The sequence below is a fragment of the Lithobates pipiens genome, unplaced genomic scaffold, assembly GCF_037356315.1.
Source record: "Lithobates pipiens isolate NorthernLeopardFrog02 unplaced genomic scaffold, aLitPip1_a1.2 Scaffold_8, whole genome shotgun sequence".
In the NCBI taxonomy this organism is placed as follows: domain Eukaryota; kingdom Metazoa; phylum Chordata; class Amphibia; order Anura; family Ranidae; genus Lithobates; species Lithobates pipiens.
In genome coordinates, this window is record NW_027507903.1 from 480,644,133 (window position 1) to 480,653,850 (window position 9,718).

Consider the following 9,718-nt stretch of genomic DNA (forward strand, 5'->3'; position numbering starts at 1 on the left):
AAAAGGGGGTGAAAGGGTTAACTAGGGGCAATCAGGGGGTTAAAACCATTATTGGGTAGTATATTGGGGTACCTAGCGCTATAAAAACCTGGTGGTGAACCTAAAAAAATAACTAGCTACCTAGCGACACTAGCGACACTAATGCAGCGATCAGAAAAATGATCGCTTAGTGACACTGGCAAAAGGGGGTGAAAGGGTTAACTAGGGGCAATCAGAGGGTTAAAACCATTATTGGGTAGTATATCGGGGTACCTAGCGCTATAAAAACCTGGCGGTGAACCTAAAAAAATAACCAGCTACCTAGCGACACTAATGCAGCGATCAGAAAAATGATCGCTTAGTGACACTGGCAAAAGGGGGTTAAAGGGTTAACTCTAAGGGCAATCAGGGGGTTAAAACCATTATTGGGTAGTATATCGGGGTACCTAGCGCTATAAAAACCTGGCAGTGAACCTAAAAAAATAACTAGCTACCTAGCGACACTAATGCAGCGATCAGAAAAATGATCGCTTAGTGACACTGGCAAAAGGGGGTTAAAGGGTTAACTCTAGGGGCAATCAGGGGGTTAAAACCATTATTGGGTAGTATATCGGGGTACCTAGCGCTATAAAAACCTGGCGGTGAACCTAAAAAAATAACTAGCTACCTAGCGACACTAATGCAGCGATCAGAAAAATGATCGCTTAGTGACATTGGCAAAAGGGGGTGAAAGGGTTAACTAGGGGCAATCAGGGGGTTAAAACCATTATTGGGTAGAATATTGGGGTACCTAGCGCTATAAAAACCTGGCGGTGAACCTAAAAAAATAACTAGCTACCTAGCGACACTAATGCAGCGATCAGAAAAATGATCGCTTAGTGACACTGGCAAAAGGGGGTTAAAGGGTTAACTCTAGGGGCAATCAGGGGGTTAAAACCATTATTGGGTAGTATATCGGGGTACCTAGCGCTATAAAAACCTGGCAGTGAACCTAAAAAAATAACTAGCTACCTAGCGACACTAATGCAGCGATCAGAAAAATGATCGCTTAGTGACACTGGCAAAAGGGGTTAAAGGGTTAACTCTAGGGGCAATCAGGGGGTTAAAACCATTATTGGGTAGTATATCGGGGTACCTAGCGCTATAAAAACCTGGCGGTGAACCTAAAAAAATAACTAGCTACCTAGCGACACTAATGCAGCGATCAGAAAAATGATCGCTTAGTGACACTGGCAAAAGGGGGTGAAAGGGTTAACTAGGGGCAATCAGGGGGTTAAAACCATTATTGGGTAGTATATCGGGGTACCTAGCGCTATAAAAACCTGGCGGTGCACCTAAAAAAAAAAATAGCTACCTAGCGACACTAGCGACACTGATGCAGCAATCAGAAAAATGATCGCTTAGTGACGCTGGCAAAAGGGGGTGAAAGGGTTAACTAGGGGCAATCAGGGGGTTAAAACCATTATTGGGTAGTATATTGGGGTACCTAGCGCTATAAAAACCTGGTGGTGAACCTAAAAAAATAACTAGCTACCTAGCGACACTAGCGACACTAATGCAGCGATCAGAAAAATGATCGCTTAGTGACACTGGCAAAAGGGGGTGAAAGGGTTAACTAGGGGCAATCAGAGGGTTAAAACCATTATTGGGTAGTATATCGGGGTACCTAGCGCTATAAAAACCTGGCGGTGAACCTAAAAAAATAACTAGCTACCTAGCGACACTAATGCAGCGATCAGAAAAATGATCGCTTAGTGACACTGGCAAAAGGGGGTTAAAGGGTTAACTCTAGGGGCAATCAGGGGGTTAAAACCATTATTGGGTAGTATATCGGGGTACCTAGCGCTATAAAAACCTGGCAGTGAACCTAAAAAAATAACTAGCTACCTAGCGACACTAATGCAGCGATCAGAAAAATGATCGCTTAGTGACACTGGCAAAAGGGGGTTAAAGGGTTAACTCTAGGGGCAATCAGGGGGTTAAAACCATTATTGGGTAGTATATCGGGGTACCTAGCGCTATAAAAACCTGGCGGTGAACCTAAAAAAATAACTAGCTACCTAGCGACACTAATGCAGCGATCAGAAAAATGATCGCTTAGTGACATTGGCAAAAGGGGGTGAAAGGGTTAACTAGGGGCAATCAGGGGGTTAAAACCATTATTGGGTAGAATATTGGGGTACCTAGCGCTATAAAAACCTGGCGGTGAACCTAAAAAAATAACTAGCTACCTAGCGACAATAATGCAGCGATCAGAAAAATGATCGCTTAGTGACACTGGCAAAAGGGGGTGAAAGGGTTAACTAGGGGCAATCAGGGGGTTAAAACCATTATTGGTTAGTATATCGGGGTACCTAGCGCTATAAAAACCTGGCGGTAAACCTAAAAAAATAACTAGCTACCTAGCGACACTAGCGACACTAATGCAGCGATCAGAAAAATGATCGCTTAGTGACACTGGCAAAAGGGGGTGAAAGGGTTAACTAGGGGCAATCAGAGGGTTAAAACCATTATTGGGTAGTATATCGGGGTACCTAGCGCTATAAAAACCTGGCGGTGAACCTAAAAAAATAACTAGCTACCTAGCGACACTAATGCAGCGATCAGAAAAATGATCGCTTAGTGACACTGGCAAAAGGGGGTTAAAGGGTTAACTCTAGGGGCAATCAGGGGGTTAAAACCATTATTGGGTAGTATATCGCGGTACCTAGCGCTATAAAAACCTGGCAGTGAACCTAAAAAAATAACTAGCTACCTAGCGACAATAGCGACACTAATGCAGCGATCAGAAAAAAGATTGCTTAGTGACACTGGCAAAGGGGGGTGAAAGGGTTAACTAGGGGCAATCAGGGGGTTAAAACCATTATTGGGTAGTATATCGGGGTACCTAGCGCTATAAAAACCTGGCGGTGCACCTAAAAAAAAAACTAGCTACCTAGCGACACTAGCGACACTGATGCAGCAATCAGAAAAATGATCGCTTAGTGACGCTGGCAAAAGGGGGTGAAAGGGTTAACTAGGGGCAATCAGGGGGTTAAAACCATTATTGGGTAGTATATTGGGGTACCTAGCGCTATAAAAACCTGGTGGTGAACCTAAAAAAATAACTAGCTACCTAGCGACACTAGCGACACTAATGCAGCGATCAGAAAAATGATCGCTTAGTGACACTGGCAAAAGGGGGTGAAAGGGTTAACTAGGGGCAATCAGAGGGTTAAAACCATTTTTGGGTAGTATATCGGGGTACCTAGCGCTATAAAAACCTGGCGGTGAACCTAAAAAAATAACTAGCTACCTAGCGACACTAATGCAGCGATCAGAAAAATGATCGCTTAGTGACACTGGCAAAAGGGGGTTAAAGGGTTAACTCTAGGGGCAATCAGGGGGTTAAAACCATTATTGGGTAGTATATCGGGGTACCTAGCGCTATAAAAACCTGGCAGTGAACCTAAAAAAATAACTAGCTACCTAGCGACACTAATGCAGCGATCAGAAAAATGATCGCTTAGTGACACTGGCAAAAGGGGTTAAAGGGTTAACTCTAGGGGCAATCAGGGGGTTAAAACCATTATTGGGTAGTATATCGGGGTACCTAGCGCTATAAAAACCTGGCGGTGAACCTAAAAAAATAACTAGCTACCTAGCGACACTAATGCAGCGATCAGAAAAATGATCGCTTAGTGACACTGGCAAAAGGGGGTGAAAGGGTTAACTAGGGGCAATCAGGGGGTTAAAACCATTATTGGGTAGTATATCGGGGTACCTAGCGCTATAAAAACCTGGCGGTGCACCTAAAAAAAAAAATAGCTACCTAGCGACACTAGCGACACTGATGCAGCAATCAGAAAAATGATCGCTTAGTGACGCTGGCAAAAGGGGGTGAAAGGGTTAACTAGGGGCAATCAGGGGGTTAAAACCATTATTGGGTAGTATATTGGGGTACCTAGCGCTATAAAAACCTGGTGGTGAACCTAAAAAAATAACTAGCTACCTAGCGACACTAGCGACACTAATGCAGCGATCAGAAAAATGATCGCTTAGTGACACTGGCAAAAGGGGGTGAAAGGGTTAACTAGGGGCAATCAGAGGGTTAAAACCATTATTGGGTAGTATATCGGGGTACCTAGCGCTATAAAAACCTGGCGGTGAACCTAAAAAAATAACTAGCTACCTAGCGACACTAATGCAGCGATCAGAAAAATGATCGCTTAGTGACACTGGCAAAAGGGGGTTAAAGGGTTAACTCTAGGGGCAATCAGGGGGTTAAAACCATTATTGGGTAGTATATCGGGGTACCTAGCGCTATAAAAACCTGGCAGTGAACCTAAAAAAATAACTAGCTACCTAGCGACACTAATGCAGCGATCAGAAAAATGATCGCTTAGTGACACTGGCAAAAGGGGGTTAAAGGGTTAACTCTAGGGGCAATCAGGGGGTTAAAACCATTATTGGGTAGTATATCGGGGTACCTAGCGCTATAAAAACCTGGCGGTAAACCTAAAAAAATAACTAGCTACCTAGCGACACTAATGCAGCGATCAGAAAAATGATCGCTTAGTGACACTGGCAAAAGGGGGTGAAAGGGTTAACTAGGGGCAATCAGGGGGTTAAAACCATTATTGGGTAGAATATCGGGGTACCTAGCGCTATAAAAACCTGGCGGTGAACCTAAAAAAATAACTAGCTACCTAGCGACAATAATGCAGCGATCAGAAAAATGATCGCTTAGTGACACTGGCAAAAGGGGGTGAAAGGGTTAACTAGGGGCAATCAGGGGGTTAAAACCATTATTGGTTAGTATATCGGGGTACCTAGCGCTATAAAAACCTGGCGGTAAACCTAAAAAAATAACTAGCTACCTAGCGACACTAGCGACACTAATGCAGCGATCAGAAAAATGATCGCTTAGTGACACTGGCAAAAGGGGGTGAAAGGGTTAACTAGGGGCAATCAGAGGGTTAAAACCATTATTGGGTAGTATATCGGGGTACCTAGCGCTATAAAAACCTGGCGGTGAACCTAAAAAAATAACTAGCTACCTAGCGACACTAATGCAGCGATCAGAAAAATGATCGCTTAGTGACACTGGCAAAAGGGGGTTAAAGGGTTAACTCTAGGGGCAATCAGGGGGTTAAAACCATTATTGGGTAGTATATCGCGGTACCTAGCGCTATAAAAACCTGGCAGTGAACCTAAAAAAATAACTAGCTACCTAGCGACAATAGCGACACTAATGCAGCGATCAGAAAAAAGATTGCTTAGTGACACTGGCAAAGGGGGGTGAAAGGGTTAACTAGGGGCAATCAGGGGGTTAAAACCATTATTGGGTAGTATATCGGGGTACCTAGCGCTATAAAAACCTGGCGGTGCACCTAAAAAAAAAACTAGCTACCTAGCGACACTAGCGACACTGATGCAGCAATCAGAAAAATGATCGCTTAGTGACGCTGGCAAAAGGGGGTGAAAGGGTTAACTAGGGGCAATCAGGGGGTTAAAACCATTATTGGGTAGTATATTGGGGTACCTAGCGCTATAAAAACCTGGTGGTGAACCTAAAAAAATAACTAGCTACCTAGCGACACTAGCGACACTAATGCAGCGATCAGAAAAATGATCGCTTAGTGACACTGGCAAAAGGGGGTGAAAGGGTTAACTAGGGGCAATCAGAGGGTTAAAACCATTTTTGGGTAGTATATCGGGGTACCTAGCGCTATAAAAACCTGGCGGTGAACCTAAAAAAATAACTAGCTACCTAGCGACACTAATGCAGCGATCAGAAAAATGATCGCTTAGTGACACTGGCAAAAGGGGGTTAAAGGGTTAACTCTAGGGGCAATCAGGGGGTTAAAACCATTATTGGGTAGTATATCGGGGTACCTAGCGCTATAAAAACCTGGCAGTGAACCTAAAAAAATAACTAGCTACCTAGCGACACTAATGCAGCGATCAGAAAAATGATCGCTTAGTGACACTGGCAAAAGGGGTTAAAGGGTTAACTCTAGGGGCAATCAGGGGGTTAAAACCATTATTGGGTAGTATATCGGGGTACCTAGCGCTATAAAAACCTGGCGGTGAACCTAAAAAAATAACTAGCTACCTAGCGACACTAATGCAGCGATCAGAAAAATGATCGCTTAGTGACACTGGCAAAAGGGGGTGAAAGGGTTAACTAGGGGCAATCAGGGGGTTAAAACCATTATTGGGTAGTATATCGGGGTACCTAGCGCTATAAAAACCTGGCGGTGCACCTAAAAAAAAAAATAGCTACCTAGCGACACTAGCGACACTGATGCAGCAATCAGAAAAATGATCGCTTAGTGACGCTGGCAAAAGGGGGTGAAAGGGTTAACTAGGGGCAATCAGGGGGTTAAAACCATTATTGGGTAGTATATTGGGGTACCTAGCGCTATAAAAACCTGGTGGTGAACCTAAAAAAATAACTAGCTACCTAGCGACACTAGCGACACTAATGCAGCGATCAGAAAAATGATCGCTTAGTGACACTGGCAAAAGGGGGTGAAAGGGTTAACTAGGGGCAATCAGAGGGTTAAAACCATTATTGGGTAGTATATCGGGGTACCTAGCGCTATAAAAACCTGGCGGTGAACCTAAAAAAATAACTAGCTACCTAGCGACACTAATGCAGCGATCAGAAAAATGATCGCTTAGTGACACTGGCAAAAGGGGGTTAAAGGGTTAACTCTAGGGGCAATCAGGGGGTTAAAACCATTATTGGGTAGTATATCGGGGTACCTAGCGCTATAAAAACCTGGCAGTGAACCTAAAAAAATAACTAGCTACCTAGCGACACTAATGCAGCGATCAGAAAAATGATCGCTTAGTGACACTGGCAAAAGGGGGTTAAAGGGTTAACTCTAGGGGCAATCAGGGGGTTAAAACCATTATTGGGTAGTATATCGGGGTACCTAGCGCTATAAAAACCTGGCGGTAAACCTAAAAAAATAACTAGCTACCTAGCGACACTAATGCAGCGATCAGAAAAATGATCGCTTAGTGACACTGGCAAAAGGGGGTGAAAGGGTTAACTAGGGGCAATCAGGGGGTTAAAACCATTATTGGGTAGAATATCGGGGTACCTAGCGCTATAAAAACCTGGCGGTGAACCTAAAAAAATAACTAGCTACCTAGCGACAATAATGCAGCGATCAGAAAAATGATCGCTTAGTGACACTGGCAAAAGGGGGTGAAAGGGTTAACTAGGGGCAATCAGGGGGTTAAAACCATTATTGGTTAGTATATCGGGGTACCTAGCGCTATAAAAACCTGGCGGTAAACCTAAAAAAATAACTAGCTACCTAGCGACACTAGCGACACTAATGCAGCGATCAGAAAAATGATCGCTTAGTGACACTGGCAAAAGGGGGTGAAAGGGTTAACTAGGGGCAATCAGAGGGTTAAAACCATTATTGGGTAGTATATCGGGGTACCTAGCGCTATAAAAACCTGGCGGTGAACCTAAAAAAATAACTAGCTACCTAGCGACACTAATGCAGCGATCAGAAAAATGATCGCTTAGTGACACTGGCAAAAGGGGGTTAAAGGGTTAACTCTAGGGGCAATCAGGGGGTTAAAACCATTATTGGGTAGTATATCGCGGTACCTAGCGCTATAAAAACCTGGCAGTGAACCTAAAAAAATAACTAGCTACCTAGCGACAATAGCGACACTAATGCAGCGATCAGAAAAAAGATTGCTTAGTGACACTGGCAAAGGGGGGTGAAAGGGTTAACTCTAAGGGCAATCAGGGGGTTAAATCTTTATTGGGGGGTGATAGGGGGCTACCCTGGACCTAACACTAACTGCCCTGACAGTTTTTACTTTTACAACTGACACTGAATGCAGTGATCAGTAAATAAATGATCAATGCAATCAGTGACACTGTGACTGGGGGGGGCGATCGGGGGGGGGGGGGGGGTTTGTGTGCCTGTGTGTACCTACATGTCAGTGTAGTGTTGGTGCACACTTACTTTTTGTCTTCTCCTCGTAGTCCGGTCAAAAAGACTGCCCCGAGGAGAATGACATCACTTCCTCCTTCCTGTGTATACAATACACAGTGGGAGGAAGCTTGTCATTGGCCAGGAGCGATCGAGAGGGGATGGCCAGAAACCAACGGCCATCCCCTCATCACGGATCGCTCCTGCAGCGAACCGGACCGCCGTATCCAGCGGGAGGGGGTCCGATAATGATGTACAATGGCAATACGGCGGTCCTTAAGTGGTTAAAAAAACAAAAACTATATTTTTTTACTTTATGCTATAATAAAATATCCCCAAAAATGATTTTAAAAAACTAATTTCTTCATCAGTTTAGGCCAATATCTATTCTAAATATTTTTTATAAACAAAAACGCAATAAGTGTATATTGATTGGTTTGCGCACATTTTTTTTTGGCATTTTTATTATTTATTAATTTTTTTACTAGTAATGACGGTGATCTGATTTTTAGCGGTATTGGCAGGGAAGGGGTTAACACTAGGGAGCGATCAAGGGGTTAAACGTGTGTTCCCTCAGTGTGTTCTAACTGTATGGGGATAGCACTGACTGGGGGAGGAGACATCGTTGTTCCTACTCCAGAATTGAGTGTGCTACATAACCTAAGTCTGAAAAGGAGTACTGGGGTTTTACGCACAGCCTGGCCACCGCAGCGACTTGACACTTGTCATCGTTTTTTTGTCAAGTGTCAAGCCGCTGCGGTGGCCAGGCTGTGCGTACAACCCCAGTAGTCCTTTCCAGACTAAAGCCCCATACACACTATCAGATTTTCTGCTGATTTTTGTCTTCAGATTTACCAAAACCATGTAGTGCAAGGGCCTGCCTGATTGCATACAAATTGAAACTCCTAAGGTTTGACCTCATATTATATGGTTTTGGTAAATCTGAAGACAAAAACCAGCAGAAAATCTGATAGTGTGTATGGGGCTTTAGGGTATGTAGCACACTCAATCCTGAAGTAGGAACAATGATGTCTCCTCCCCCTGTCAGTGGTATCCCCATACAGTTAGAAAAAAAAATGCGTCCGATCTGTCTGTCACAATACCGCTAAAAATCACAGATCAAAGCCGCCGCTCCTTAACGTGGTGTGCTGACAGCTTTCCTCCATAGATAGAGCACTGTTCTTGGCTTTGAATTGCTAACACTGCACTGTCTTGATCCTGTCTGACATACTAAGGCAGGCTGCATGATGGGCACTGGTAAACTGCTGGGCACTGGTGAGGCACAGGCAGACTGCAAATGACGGGCACTGGTAGGCTACATTTGATGGACACTGGTGAGGCTGCATTGATCTTCTGTACCACGTCTGCAGTCTCTGATCATCTCCTGTACCACGTCAGCAGTCTCTGATCATCTCCTGTACCACGTCAGCAGTCTGATCATCTCCTGTACCACGTCCGCAGTCTCTGACCATCTCCTGTACCACGTCTGCAGTCTCCGATCATCTCCTGTACCACGTCTGCAGTCTCCGGTCATCACCTGTACCACATCTGCAGTCTCTGATCATCTCCTGTACCACGTCTGCAGTCTCTGATCATCTCCTGTACCACGTCTGCAGTCTCCGGTCATCACCTGTACCACGTCTGCAGTCTCCGGTCATCACCTGTACCACGTCTGCAGTCTCTGACCATCTACTGTACCACATCTGCAGTCTCTGATCATCTCCTGTACCACATCTTCAGTCTCCGATCATCTCCTGTACCACATCTGCAGTCTCCGATCATCT